The sequence below is a fragment of the Cydia pomonella genome, chromosome 14 (genome assembly GCF_033807575.1).
Source record: "Cydia pomonella isolate Wapato2018A chromosome 14, ilCydPomo1, whole genome shotgun sequence".
NCBI classification, from domain to species: Eukaryota; Metazoa; Arthropoda; class Insecta; order Lepidoptera; family Tortricidae; genus Cydia; species Cydia pomonella.
In genome coordinates, this window is record NC_084716.1 from 3,442,119 (window position 1) to 3,458,920 (window position 16,802).

The window sequence follows — 16,802 nt, forward strand, 5'->3', positions numbered from 1 at the left end:
ATATAATTGAGAATAAAGGTGACAGTATTTACTTACTCCTCGGGCGCAGCGACCCAAAGTGTGTCTTGGCCTCCAACACTACTGCTCGCCACTGATCCCGGTCCTGTGCAGTTTCTCACCAGTCTTCAACCTGGAGCTCGCGTAGATCCATGTCCACCACATCCGCCCATCGATACCTAGGTCGACCGGCCGGGCGGCGTGCTGTCGGTTTTCCCTCAAACGCTCTTTCCCCGCCCGATCGGCTCCCATTCGATCTAGATGACCGAGCCACCGCAGCCTTTGCGCCTTTGTGACACCCATGATATATGGCTCAGCTACTATCTGTTCGACTTCGACGTTTTTGCGGATTCTCCAGCTGCCATCGGGTCGCTGCGTTGGGTCGAGGATTTTGCGAAGAATCTTCCTCTCAGCCACCAGAAGCTTGCTTTCCTCCTTCAAAGTCCAGGCCTCACATCCGTATGTTAAGATGGGTCATATTACGGTCTTGTAAATTCGGATCTTAGTTTTTCTGCTGAGAAGCCTGGACACCAAGACTTTGTGCAGAGCTGCACCGCACCGCAAGGCATTCTGAATACGAATGTCAATTTCATAAAGGTGACAGAGACGTATATAATTGACAATTTTATATGAATCGACTTTTACATTATGTTTTCACATGCTAATCTCATGAGCACTACTCACCTATGTATATAGTGTAAAAAATTGATTGTATAGAGTTAGATAGTAAGAAGTTATTTCATAAGCTAAAAGGCACATCATAGCTGTTCCCTAGAATACTAATTATAATATATAAAATGTGTGTAGACATTTTTTATAAATTGATTATTGTATTAAAGAAAGTACAATTAGAATACTATGGTGCCACCTATTTATGTACCTACTTGATATATGAAATTAAAATTGAATTAAAGGGTGCGGAGTGTCAGGGTCGGCAACGCGTATGTAACACCACTGGAGTTGCAGACGTCCATAGGCTACGAAAACTGCTTCATCAGACCCGCCGTATGCTTGGTCGCCATCGACGTAGTATAAAAAGGAACAGCTAACAGAGGCGAACAATGATCAGAGAGCCTAGTCTCTTCGTTCATATTATACCTATCCAAGATGACAATCTTATTTCGACAAACGCCAAGCGAATAAAAAACAATATATCAGGATGACACGAAAGTCACTTGACTATTGCCATTCGTAATTTAAGACATACTGACTCATAACTCTCAAAAGACCTTAAGAGGCAACAGGAGTGGTCATTTCTCCATACAAACGTACTCGACTGTTTCCTCCTGGGTTTTTGAAGCTAGAAGAATGATTTTTTCAACACAAATTATTATTATTAATAAAATAAAAATAAATAAAATAAAAATAAAAATCATTTATTTCAGACCGATAGGATCCATAAATTTTGTTAGTAACAGCAAAAAAAATCTTACACCCTACGTTAGTACCAATTAATTTACATAAAACTAAATTAAAACTAAATCATCCAGCTCATTTAGCCTTGCCTATCAACACGTCTACCCAGTAGCTCGTGAGATGGCAATCAAGGCGTTCAGCCAACGTCCTTAGGAGGCTGTTGCTACTGCCGCGCACGCGTGTCAGCAGAGACGCTATTCTTTTGCGCCTGATGGCATAAAAGTCATCCGTTCGCGCCTCCGCGAACATACCGGATGCGCTACAGTACCTCGGCAGCTTCAACAGCATCCTCAGGACGTTATTATACTGAACCCTTAGTGTATTGTAGGCTCGCTGCGTAAATGTTGCCCACAGACTGCACGTGTAAAAAGTTTGGCAGTATGCTTTAAAAAGTGTTAACTTTACTTGTTTGTTACATCGTGCAAATCTGCGGGCAACCATATTGCCCCTTATAGCCATGGCTCTCCTTTCTCTTTCTAGATCCAAATCATCTTTCATATCTCCAGTGAGCACATGCCCCAGATACTTAAAACTCTCCACCACTTTGAGGGGTACCCCTCCCAGCATGATCCTAGGCATAGTTGAATCTAAATTGTACTTTCGAGCCTTAAAAATGAGTATTTCACTTTTGGTTGCATTATACCTAAGACCATGCTGCTCGGCGTAGCCCTCGCATATGGTGATTAGCTTTTTTATCGAGCTGACTGAGGGGCCCAACAGCGCCATGTCATCCGCGTAGCTTATGTTATTGAAACAAGTTCCTAAAATATGACATCCAACACGCGCGCTGCTGAGCCTCCCAATCAGTTCATCTACATAAAGGTTAAACAAGGTGGGAGATGTTAGCCCTCCCTGTCTAACCCCGCATTGTAGTCTATACTCGTCTGAGTACTCCCCATCCCATCTCACTTGATTGACCTGATTGTTATACCAGTATTTTAACAAGCCTACGCACTCTTTAGGTATTCCGGTTTTAGCCAGCTTGTCCCACAATACAGGGTAAACAACCAGGTCAAAGGCCTTTGACAGGTCCAGGAAACACGCGTACACAGGCGTGTTCCTGTCCCTGTAATACCTGACAGCCTGCTTAAGGCACAAAATTGCGGTTTCTGTTGACAGTCCAGGTCTAAACCCGAATTGCGCGTCGTTCAGCTTTATATGTTTCTGCAAATGTGCATTAAGCAAGCCATCAAGCACTTTTGCCATAATAGTTGCAAGTGAGATGGGTCTGTAGTTCCCTAATTCAGACAAGTCACCCGTTTTATTCTTAGCGAGCGGCACTACCACAGTACGCATTAGCTGGTCAGGAAGATAACCGTGCCTTAGACATAAGGTGTAGAACATTGCCAGAACACGAGGCATGTGTATCCCAGCGTGCCTGAGATGCTCAATACTGAGACCATCATGACCTGGAGATTTCCCCCTCTGCATGCTATTTATGATGGCCTTAACATCTTTAGCCATAAACATTACAGTTGTTCCTCCCATGATAGTCTCAGCACCCAGCATCCCATGCGCAGTCGCACTCAGCGGACTCACTGCAAAAACACTCTTGAAGTTATTGGCAATAGACTTTTTATTGGATTCCCCGCCAACGCTCACAGGTACACTCGGACGCGCACTGAACTTATTAGTGTTTTTCCAGAAGGATTTAAAGTCTTTTTTAGTCTGATTTGACGCCAGGATGTCGCTTTTTATCTGATCCTGTCTATCCTGACACCATTTCAGCCTTGATTTAAAAATCCTTCTGGATGCACACATTTGTTCATAAATGTATCCCGCAGATGGTTTGTTTGCTCCAACCCACGTCAAGAACTTAATCCTCGCCTCCCTATGAACGCCAGCAACATATTTATTCCATCCCGCTATATGCCTACCCTGTCCGCCCCGCCTCTGCTTACTCGACTTCCTGGCCGCCTCCGTCATTGTATTGATAATATAGTTATACATATTGTCTAAAATTACTTTATGGTTATATTCATTACATACCTTATCTGCACAAGACGTTAACTCGGCCGGAAAATCGAGCAGTTTCAGCTTTTCATGGCAAATCGAGCGGTACAATTCCACTTGCTCGGCTTGTCTCTCGCCCCACACTATCCCCTCATTAATATCTGTGTCGGACTGTTTTGCCGGAGTGCACTCCAAATATTCGAAAAATGACCTAATTTACTAGGCCGCAAAGAGAAGCATGGTATTCAAAACTGAAATCACTTAGCCTAGAAAACAGTCCGACACAGACAATTTTATTACCATTTAGATCTCAAAATTTCGTTACATTTGGTAAAGTTTTAGAGAAGGAAACAGTCGAGTACGAAACATCGTTTTTTGAGATTTTTACGCAGGATATTTCGCCTAACCTGGCGTTGTCCTTATCACACTAGTTTTAGGAGCCGCTTTCGTAAGCGAGACTGATATAATATATTCACCTATAATAATTAATTCTCAGCTCCCGTATCCTCTTAAATGGCGCTATTAAAGAAAAATAATGTAGGATAAATTATATCTAAATTATTATGTTCGAACTTGTTTAACTGAGAAAGCTGGCTCTATTCGAAATAAGTAATAACAAGAATTTAGCGCGAAATTCTGTAGCAAAATGCCTTTGTAGAAAATATTTAGAAGACCCGTGTCGCCAAACAAACGGCAAAAGTTTTGGAGATAAATATCTTAAATAGGTTGTACCTAGATTACTTGAACACCTTCATAGATTGCTACAACTTTTCTTCTTTTAAATAACGGTGTCTCGGTTTTTTATAGGGCTCCAGCGGTCATTAAACAACGAAATTGCAGGAATTAGCGTGGGCACAGATTTTTACGACAGCTGCTCAAAATAAAAATAACATCTTAAAGGAGAAACTAGGCCTTGGTGTGTTTTAACTCCACAACCGGTTTGACGCCCGGTTTTGACGACCGGTTTGGCCTAGTGGGTAGTGACCCTGCCTACGAAGCTGATGGCCCCGGGTTCAAATCCTGGTAAGGGCATGTATTCGTGTGATGAGCATGGACATTTGTTCCTGAGTCATGGGTGTTTTCTATGTATTTAAGTATTTATAAATATTTATATATTATATATATCGTTGTCTAAGTACCGTTATAGTAAATATTAATAATAAGTACCTACACGGCGTCCTCTGGCCAACTTCAACACATTCACTGCTGAACAACGGTAGTAGCGCTACGCCGTGGCCGATAACATGAATTTCCCGGTATGTAGCGGAAATGCTTCGTAGAGGCAAAACGACAACGTGTAGTAATTAGCGCTGAATGGATTCAGGTAGAACAGTATATAATAAGACGTGAGTGTGGGGTGAAAGGCGCTTAGCACACTGCATCAGATTTGCACGTTGCTCCGATGTGCGCGCGGGATATCGCTATACTACACGCATAGCGTTGTCTAGCTCAAACATCGGAGCGAAATCTGCGAAATGCGAATCGGATGGAGTGTGCCATTCGCCTAATTCCTCAGAGCTTTAGTGTAGACCTAAGAGCAGTAGACAAAAAAATGAAGTGTTTTTTGGTAGAAGTGTCTTTAAAAAAACTTCCGTGCGGAACTTCTGAAAATGATTTATATACTCCCATACAAATAAAGAACTCTAAAAACTGCGTATAAATCCTGGAGTACTTCAGAAAGATTTAAACTAACTTGAAATTTGGCATAAAATGCACCCCAAGCAATCTCAAGTTTCTACATTGTGCGGTATTCGGGACATGCGGCCCGTAAAGTAGGAAATTTATGTACGTCTTTTGTCCGAGTAATAATAAAATTTACGTACGGCCCGTAAAATTACCCCTTCACTTAAATCTTGTGGCACACTGCAAAGGGCAGACTCGCTATAGTACTAGGGTGTAGCATAATATAGATGGCATGTAGAATTAAAGTAACAGAAAAGAGCCGTGAAACCCTATTGGGTTTGTATATTCGTGGCAACAAATAACATTATAGATAGTTGTGATACATTAACAAAATATAAATTCTAAAATTAAAATTACAAATGAGATTACTTACAACAAGCTAAGCTGTTAGGTGCCTACCACACTTCAGTACGGAAATCATTTTAGTGTGCATGTGCGCATGCTTTGTCTGTTTGTAAACACATTAATGTAAGATCCTGTTAAGGGAGTCAGTTGGAAATATTTTTTCTGCCCTCCAGGACAATAGTATGCGCACCATGGGAGGAATACTTTTCCTCCCTTGGGACACAAATAACTACGGCGTACCTAACCATGGACCCGGGTAAAATAAAAAGTTGTTATTTACTGACATCAACAAGCACCCAAACTACGAGTACGTTGAATTATTATTTGGTAAGTTTTGGGTTTCATTAAGGTTTTGGTTTCAACATGTATTTTTTTATCGTGATACATTAAGTACATTATTACCTACTTCTTATTTTTTTAAATCATTTATTAACAGATCTTGTCCGCGATCTTCGTCTACGCCGCAGCGCCTTCGGCCCCAGTGGTTGCCATAGCCTCCATCATCCCCGCCGCTATCCCCACCTTATCCCCAGGGGACTTGCAGGCCGCCATCATCGATCGCCGAATCATCGAAGACGTTTAACATTTAACGGTCTGTAAACATTGGTGAAACTTAATCATAGCATCGCTTTGTTAGTGAAACCCGGGATTAACGTGTACAAACAATGCAGTTGTGTAAGTACGGCTTTATCGTTCTTTGTACAATTTGCTTTTAAACTGCTAATTACTTTTCTCACTTAACGTTTTCTTATTGTTAAACATTCCGACGTTTGGCGTATGCCAACTTTTAGCGAATTAAGAGCAAGTTTGTGGTCTCTTCAAATAAGTTTAACTGGTAGATTAATTGCTAAGTTTTGCAGGAAGAATCTGGCAGTTAATTCATTTGTTATTTAGCTGTCCAATACTTTACTTAGACATTGTGAAACAGGCACTAATTGTTGTATTGTATTCATACCACATAAGTTATTTCTGTTTCAATAATTCCCCATGAATTCCGGTTCTTTAACAAATGGACTTGTTAGAATTTTTTAGATTAAAGGAAAGATGGAAAAATTCACCGCTTCGGGCGATACAATATTCCTTTAATTTAAACAATGGTTTTCTTTAAAAAAGATTTGTAGTACCGTTAAGATATATCTGCTTGATCAAAATACAACCTGTTAGAGACAAACAATTCTCTTGATTGAGTCAGCGCACTATAGTTATTTGTTTTACAAGGGGGCAAAGTTGTTGTTTAATATTGATGCCTGAGGAAGCGAAAGATTCCCAAATTGAAATATGAGCGTAGCGAGCGAATAATGGAATTTTGAGCGTTGCGAGGATTTTAAGGCACAATCTTTATACAAATTTTGCCACAGAGTGAAACACAAAAATTTTCACCATACCAAGCCGAAGAAAATATTAGTTAACTGTAAAATATGAATCGAAATCAAACCACATTAAATCAAAATGAACGTTATTCAATACGAGTATTTATCATTCAAAATCATCATTTAAAAATCATTTCTACCAGCCAACATAAGGAAACAACTGTAAATTTGCTTCACTTTGCCAAACATGTGGATAAAATACTACTTTCTCATTACTATTACGTTTTCGAACAACCAAGAGAGCGTTTACCAGCTGGTGTGGTGAAAAATATTTTTGTAGCGAAAAAATATAGTTAGGGCTAAGATGGTCGGCTCTTTATCATTTGTCACCATACCTGTTACGTTCTAACGAGTATGTAAGTGTGAAAGTGACGGGCATAGCGACAAGTAATAAAAATGGAACCATGCTGCAATTGCAGGTTAGGTAAGTTTATTCTTGCTTTCGGACCCTAGGCTCCCATGAGCCGGGATAAACGCTAGGTAGAAGCAGAAGAAGTATTCTCCACATATCACTCAAAAAACGGTAGCTTTACATTTGCGTAACTAAAACATCACCATGACGTTATAACGCTATCGTTAAAAACGCCCCGTAATTTCGCAAATGAATACCGACCCAAACCTCATACTTTACATAAAAAGGCCTTCCAATGACAAGATTCCTAAAATGATACAAGCATAAAAATGCTATAAAATTCTCCTTATGGCCCACAAAAAGGGCACAAGTGTTGTGCCAACAAAGAAAAGGTCATGCCAACAAAGGTAGATGATATATAGGGGGTTGAAAAACATTGAGTTCAAAGGCTTTTGTGGGGTTTTGAGGTCAGGTTTGCTTCGTAATGAGATGATGACGCGACTTTAATGATGGGAACAGAAATAGACTCGACTTTATTTACGCACAGTTTAATTAGCAAAATTTGTAAATAGACAAAATGTATGGGAATAATTCGTGTTTCGAAATATGTTGCAGTGTATGTGTAACATTAGAACATTACACAGATTTTAACTTCCATAATTTTTACTCATTATTAATTACGAAAACGAGTCTTAATCGCGCATATTTAAGTTTTAAAAAATACCTCCGATGTGTCGAGGCATTGTTCCCGTAGTCTCAGAGAAACCGTGGTCGAAACGTAAACAATTTAACTATCCGCGATTAACTCCCGTTTTCGTATTAATAGGTGTAACATTTATGATAGACACCTAATTAGGTAAAAAGGCATATAAAGAGGATCATATAATTGACCGTAGAACGGATATGTAATAAGAGTCTGTCTTAAATTCTCGGGTATATACGTCCGAGTCATTTAAAAGGCGTACGTGGAGGTACAACATGTAGAGGCCTTTTGGAGAAGTTTGCTGTTATGTAATACACCTGCTAGAACCCATTCACAAGCACACGCAAGCACGTACACATTTATTTGTCAAACACAATATAGGTTTATTTAGAAATAAGGCATCTACCACAATACACCAGTCTCGAAACAGCACTGATCTATGCTATCCTTTCCACTAAAAGACAGCTAATATACGTCAAAAATTAGATCTAGATACGAGAATCGGATCCGTCAGTGATATTTTTGTGCAAACCATTGTTGCGTTAGTAGGAAACAATTATTATCCATATATCCTAATAATAGGCCGATGTATTTTAACTAAATTCGCAAAGTGTGAAAGCCAGCATATTAACATAAAAAGCTCGACCAACATCATCAGGCTTCTTATGTCGGCGTAATGGAGTTTTGAATGGATGTCGATAATGCAAGGAGGCAATTAATCACCGCTGATGGATGATGCCTCGATAAACAAGCGGTTTTAATAACCTCCCAATTCCGCCATCTTGGACGGTGCGATACTAGCTTTGCATGCGACTCTGGCTTTAAATACTTTTTTAAGTTCATCACAGTAGGTTGGGTAAGGCATGGATGGCAGAGGCAGAACAAAAAAGATTACGGGAAGACCTAGACGTGATTTTTAGCGGTTTATGGCAGGAGCAAGCACCAAACGAGAACGAATGGCGGAAGAAATTAGTGGGACACAAAATAGGCTGTGACATTGTATTACATAACTTAGCGCGCAGACTTCAGTGTGGACGAACTTTAAGTGCCTTCATCCTTACGATGCAGATAATTTTTTCACACGGCTAAGTAATAAAATTACCAAACACGTTTAATGTTTTTAAGAGAAGGCCCACTGTAGCCTCATATCAAAATTAAATTTAAGTATGGACAAAGGCAAAGCACGTTATTTTTGGAAATCTTCCCCCTAATATGTTAGCGATTCCAGGCTTGGGCACTGGAGGCCTTGGTCACTTTTTTCTTAGGTCAGTTACTTCAATTTATAAAGTAGTGATTCTAATTGAAATAAAAACAAATTAAAATATTTTGTTTTATAAATTCAATTTGTTCTAATACTTCTATTCCCCCTAGGGCGTGGAAAGAAAATGACACAGACCAAATCTTATGAAAGCTTTTAATCCTACGGGAATAAAATGTCGGCGAATAAAACAAACCTTGCCTTATTTATTGAGTAGATACAGACAATCAATTAGGCACTTTTAAAAGACCTAAATAATCTGATTCAGTAAATGAAAGTTGGCAACAGAAAATATTGATTAAGTAGACCAAAAAACACACTGTATTTGTCCTATGTTGTACTGTGACTGATAAGACGCATTTAAACTTATTATTACTTACTCATAAAACATTAACCAGCACTCTGTATTTAGGTAATAACATTTAACCCCTATGGCCATTTTGAATATTGAAGGATTTAACACTAAGAACGAAGATGCATTCAAATTATGAAATTGGTATCTTGGAGTTTAAAGAAAATAATGTACCCAATTTAGCGTGAGTTGTTGAGAAAAGTTTATGAAGATAATTAAGCATTAAATTTCAATAAAAAATCGATTTTGGTGTTCGTTTCATAAACTATAAGCGATATTACAATGTGTAGTTTAAGGTTTCGTGGTTCTTTACCATTCTGTCAGAACAGGACAAACGGAATTATTAAGTATGGACAAAGGGAGTACCTTGGCAGCGCTTTGTACGTCTACTATAAGGGTTTGTAGGTGACTACGAAACCCTAAAAAAAGGCAAAAAGTTGATTTGCATAAATATTTCATGCTTAATTGTCGTTACAAAACTGACAGCTATTAACTTTTCTAACTACTCACGCTAATTGGGTCAATCTAATTATTTTCTGGAAACTGAAGTTTTGCATGTCAAATTCACTCTATTTTGTTTGTATAACAATTCCTAGCAACGAAAGCTAGTACAAGCCATAGTTACTTGAATAATATATATGTTAATATATATGTTAGGGGGCGTCCATTAATCGCGTCATACGTTTTTGGCTTGTTTTAGACCCCCCCCCTCCCCCATGGTGATCTTTGGTGATATTTTCAGGACCCCCCCCCCCCCCATCCAATATGACGTGTATTTTTTTCGATAACTAAAGAACAGTTTTCTAACAAATGAACCTAAGGATTATTATTGACTATAATACAGTATAGCACAGATGAAAAAAAAAATACACGTGATACGTGTCCATACCCCCCCGTCCCCTGTGGTGATCATTGGTGATTTTTTGCTGACCCCCTCCCCCCCTATACAATATGACGCGATTAATGGACGCCCCCTTACTTGAATGTCCACGCAGACTTTCATGTTATTTCAGCTAATCGATTTAAATCGCGAGCGTAAATTCGATTGTATGGCGGCAGTTTAAGTCGTCTGACTCTCAAATGCGATGAAATTTATACCCCTCTCTTCGGAAGAAAAAAGTTATGACGCCAAAAAAACTTCTTTTTCTTTTTATGTATGGGATAGATCATCCAAATCGGTCAACCCTCGATGCAAAAAAATAATTTCGCCAAAAAAAATCTTCTACTTTTTCCTAATCAGAACACGATACCGAATATGCCCTTAAACAGATCCACACTATTTTTTTTTACACCTTGTAAGTATCACGCAATATGTTACTCATATCATACGCTCAAACACCTTAGACTAGTTGTACAATATTGTCTTTCAAAGGTCGTATGTTAATAGAACACCCATGGTCGTTACAACTTGTGTCAAATACAACATAGTTGCCAAAACAAGAGAGATGTTAATTTCCTGTTACACAGGTGTGCTGTGATGGATCGCTCTGAATTGAACGCACGAAGACGCAAATCCAAGGACAAGCCTATAACTACGGGAGGTCGGTTCAGATTTAATAACTCGTTATGATTTTGATCTGATTTTGATACGACTCATCAAATCGGAATAGAACAAACCTCTACATTTCTTGGACAGTCCTGAAATTTGGTGTGTATGTAAATTAAAGTTCCCTTATTCATCCATACCGTTTGACATTTGGGGACCATCTTGCATCGCAGCATCTTGGAAAATGCTGATATTGGGGTAGATCATGTACAAATGTACCTATATATATAAACATTCATGTGACAAGAAAGTAAGATCGTAGATTCATCCGCCGAAAGTATCTGACGCCAGTGACTACATGATTTCGACTAATGAGATTTCACTTAGTAGTCTCGTAGGTTGAGAGATTTCACGTAATAGGCAGAGAGCGTAAGCGTATCGTAAAAACACGTAATGTTTTTACGATAAGCTTACGCTCCGTGCGCTTAGATAACATTTTGATGTCACAATGTTTTAATTGGCCTTGAAGTCGTGCATCAGATGCGCGTCCATCACCAAGACGATCGTCATGTCGTATCAAAACCAATTCCAACCCGGACAATTTGTTAAATCTGAATGGTTTTAATATTTATTTATTGCAACAATAGATATTACAAAGTCTGGGTAGTTCCACATGTAAAATTACATGCATAGGATCTAATCTTAAATCTATGTGTATCAGTGTTGGCCGAGCGTTAATTAGAATAATTATACTAACTACTGACTACACCTTAAGAAACTAAAACCCGTTCTGAGCTATGCCGGGTCCAAAGGTCCCCATTACACTAGCAGCATTACCCCGCTGTATGGCGATGGAGACCTGTTGTTAGACTAGTCTTGACTCAGAACGGGGGTCATTTCCTTTCTCCCTAAGTCGCTTGCCAAGCTCTCGGAAGAGCTCACGCGTCTCCCGCCCCCAGGGCCCAGCTGTCTCGATGGCGACGGGCACGGAATCGTAGGTGGCTTCCAAGGCAGAGTATTTCAGGCGCTTGCTTTTGGAGGCAGTCTCTGCCGCTGAGCCTGCCGACTTAGCAGTGTGTCCTACATGGGATGCAACAAAGGTACTCGCACAGGTTGCATCCCATATAAGACACCGTCCTCTCTGCCATGGAACCAGCGTCAGCCCGTCGGGTCGTTTGCCGTCTGTTCGGGACAGCCCTGGTGGTTCCAGGAGGCACGGAACACCTACCGAGAGCATCGCTCGACGAAAATTAAAATTAAAATTAAATTAAATTAAATATATTTATTTGCATTAAGCGTGGTAAACATTAATGGTCATCTTTATATATGTAAAATTAGATCACACACTTAGCTAATAATAAGCATGCAAAAAAATTTTATACACACTAACTACTATATTTAGTCATTTTAGTATAAGTACTTACAAACATGAAATGATTTAAAAATTAATACAACATTATACTACAAATTTCAATCATATTGTTCATGTTAAATAGCATTACATTTTATTCTTCGTTATCTAGATTCTAAAAATTCATTCATTGTATAAAAACATTTTTCTTTTAACCATGTAAATAGATGCCGCCTAAACTGGGTTATCGATGGCTGTTGTCTTTAAACGATTTTGTTTAGAGAATGGTGCCTGGCGAAACGATCTCTGGCAGCTGAGTCCATGGTGGCCGTTCTCCTCCACCATCACTCCACAAATGCAGCGGTGCGCGTTGCACACCTTGCACCCCAACCTTAAGGCCACTGCGATCCTTAGGGAATCATTGTCCAGCAATGTGCCTAGATGAGGGGATGGCTAGGCGTGCAACCATACACCCGACTCGGGTTAGGAGGTGGCCTTAAGACGCGCCAGATCACCAGCCTGTAAATTTGCGTGAGGTAGCCTGCAGAGGATGTCATCCTAGCCCCTCTGAACAGCCGGGCTTTCCGGATGTTCGTTGCATGGACATAATGTTGCCCATTTTGCTAATGCATCTGCTGCGAAAGGTATGCAGATATTGGTGCTCTCTATTCCAAGTATGCGCCCAACTAGATCAGCTGAACCGTGTACCGAGGCCAAAAAAGCCCACAAGCCGATGTTCTTTAAGATGCTGAGGCCGTAAACCATCGAGACCAGAGGCCGACCCATTATGCCACTTTCCCGAATGAAGGTTGAGGGAGGCGATGGCTGAGATACACGTCATACTCGTGAACGGGTGCTGTTTGTGGAGACCGGTCTGTTTAAGCTTACACGGGGTACAGGTTATGTTAAAGTATGTAACTTTACTTTTGAGTGACATTAACGTGAGACACTTCATTCGGTTCTTGTCTGTTTTAATTTTTTTGTCTTTTAATTATTTATATAAGAATTCAAGCCTTGGCGACCCTCTACATCTCTAAGGATAATGTAATATATATTTTTATATTTTATCTCTGACACTTAGAGACTTATACATCTCTAAAGAATTTTAGTATTTTATGGTTTTATTTTTTTATCATAGTTTTTTTTTAGTGTAATTTGACATTTAGAGACAGTATACATCTCTAATAAAGTATTTATTATTTCATAGATTCGATATTTGTAATTGTTTTTTTTTTTTTTTATTTATTGTTTGTAAAAATGGACATGTAAAAGTGCCCCTGTGGCCTATTTGCTGAATAAATGTTTGATATTTGATATTTGATAGAAGGACGAGATTGCCGTGGCCACGTCTGAAGGTGTTACAGACAGAAACGGGCTTGCAATGCTGGGCTCGGGCGGCAATGTTACGGTTACGGTACAATTTGTAATGGTTAATTTTTAATATTTTCAATTCTTATTACCGTTGGGCCAACACTTATGTGTATAATATAAAATTAATTCCATTTAGTAATTTTTATACATCGATTTAATATTTTTGTCTTATTATGACATGACACGACCGCGACCTTGAGTCGCGTCATCAGGCATCTCACGTTCACTAGTATTTGCGAGCAAGATGCCTCTTAAGACGAATCCTGAGGGCCAACCGCGGAAAACGAAAATTGAAATTTCGTTATTTGGCTCTCTATCGTACGAATATGAAAGAGCGATAGAGAGGCAAATGACGAAATTTTCTTTTTTTGCGGTAGGCCCTCTAATAGTATTAATCATCAGGTAGCTGAGCTCGTACGAATTAACCATATGTCTAAATAATAAATACTTTTGATAGGTATAACCAAGGAGTATGATTCTTACCTATGAAATTGAGAGGTAGCTCTACCATAAAATAACCAACCTTTTCATGAATTCCAGTTACTTTAGCCAGGTATCTATAGGCATAAAAAAAAACAACAAAATAAGCCCCAATACTTTCTTCAAAATAAATATTTTCTTTCCTACGCATCAACGCAGGCAGTTCCTCTCGCCTTTTTATAAATCAATCTTTTTTCAAACAAAATGAAACTCTCTGCGCCTTTTCATAGGGCTTATATTTCTTCGTACTAACATCTACTCGAACTTTTGAGAAGTCGTATCTGATTAGATTTTCTTATTGAAAAAGCAACTTTTTTCTAGGACTTTAGAGTTGAAAGTCGATTAAAGTAAATATAGATTATAAAACATTGTGATGATGGTTATGGGTAATGTTTTAAGCTATGCGGCCTGGTGATTTATGAGATAGTACGCAAGAGAGACGGATTTGTATTAGAGATAACCGTAGAGGGTAATTGCATTTTTGTTATGTATGTATTTTGCCATTAGCGGAATTTTTCACTCTGCTCTGAATGGAAAGAGACAGGAAAATTAATTAATGACAAAGTTGACTTGTTGGTCAGAGTTGAAGCAATGGTCTGGTGGTGTCTAGCGAAAATGCTCGAAGTAAATAGTTTTAGGTTAGTAATCCTTTTCTTTTATTTTTATCCATTTTTCCGTATATTCGATAGCTTGTCGATTGATGCATCGGTCTTTCAATCGATGCTCGGTCAGTTGATTGATGCTCGATTTATAGCGATTTGTGACCCAAGGGAATGAGCGATCGTATATCGATGATCAGTCGATCGATTGATTGACGTCGATTGATATATAGACCAACAAGAATTACTAATAATAGCTACCTACTTTTAATTCTATTTATTGACAATAACAATATACATAATGGATATATACAGATGATTACTATAACTAGCTTATATCTAAAATAGGCCCTTGAGGCATTGTACCAAGGATGCTGGCGGCCTTTCCTCGTTGTATCGCAATACTGATAAGTTGTGCGAGGAAGCCGCCAGCTCTTCGGTCACCAGTTACGTCAACCAGGCGTTTCGCGATTTCTCCAAAAAACTTGTGCGCGCTGGGACCCCATGGACCTAGAGTTTCAACGCCAAAAGGTACAAAATGGTTTTCTCTACCGAGGTTCTTATAATAGCTTGGGATTGAAATATGATATACCTAGACATTTTTTAGGCATCGAAAAAGTGGGACCCTAGAAATTAAACTTTGATGTTATAAAAAGGTGTTTAAATTAATCATTTAAGCGTGGCAATCAGTCACAGGTTCTTAAGAGTATGTTGTGTCAGGTTTCACTAAACTGCCCGTAACTTCGGAAACTATAATCAACGGATTGGAACCTCAACTTTGGAAACAAATCAAATTATTTTTAACAAATATTTTGATTTGTGATCCGGCCTTCACCATAGGGTATCGTCACTTTTTTATTTAATATATGACATCAATATCAGTTTATAAAGTGGGGCCTTTGCTAAACTTTGATACATTTACAACAACAACTAAACTTCGACGAAACCTAACGTGACCCGAGACATCGTCCCTAAGACAGTGACCGCATTGCCCCGTTGCCTGGCTAGCGTTTGGGCATTACCTGTCGACATTATTCGATATTAAATTGAATAGAATCCATTTAAGCTTAATCTGCATTGACTTTGACGTAAAAAAGTCCACACTTTCCACCAAGTGCGATAATCGTCATATTTTCTTAGAAATTTGGCATTTATGGTAATCCCAAACTTTGATATTACACTCTGTGCAGGCAAAGTTAGCTTTGTCCAGCTCTAACCAATCATCGTACGCTCACCAAAATACTACTGAAAACTCCCAGACATAAACTATGAAGTATAGTATATGATTATGACAGCACATAACACACTAAACAAACACCTACATAATATGGGTAAAACGGACAGCCCCATGTGCAGAGCATGCATGGAAGCAGAGGAAACAGCGAAACATATTCTCCTAGACTGTAAACAGGTACAAGTGGACAGCAACAAACACCTAGCGACTCCGTCCACACTAAAGGAGGCAGTTAGCAACCTGAAGACACTGCTAGGTTTCGTGGAAGAGCTGGGCTGGCTAGAGTAGTGCTACCTTGTTTCACGCGAAATAGGCACAATGGTTGTCGATTTGCGGAAAATGCCCAGCATAACTAACTAACCAACCATCGTCTATAAGTGCTGACGTCTTTACTATCCACTATAAGATTAAATCGGTGCCGAGATTCCTTATTTGTTTACAAATTTTCAGAAGTTTTAGTAAGTGTCCACGCCTCTTTTTGCTCTAAATATCCGCATAATAAAAGTTACGTAGTTTTCATAAATCCCCTGCACTTCTCACGCTCTACTTACCATTGTGGGCACTTGTCAAATGCTATTAAAAATCCGACCCCAAGCGTGACTTTGATAAAACCTCTTGAATGCCCGAAACCTCCGGTGTCAAGCCAAGAAAGACGTTTAAAAAATGACACTGCACATTGTATTCAAAGGCGTTATTGCGAACGCTCGCCGAGCCTAGACAATTTCACAAAACTTTTATTCAATTCTCTTAAATAATTGATCGCATTTTGAATCTCTTTACCTCGAGCAACAGCAACATTTGTCATGAAATTTGACAATGACAACGTTCGCGTTAAAATTGCAGATAAGTAAT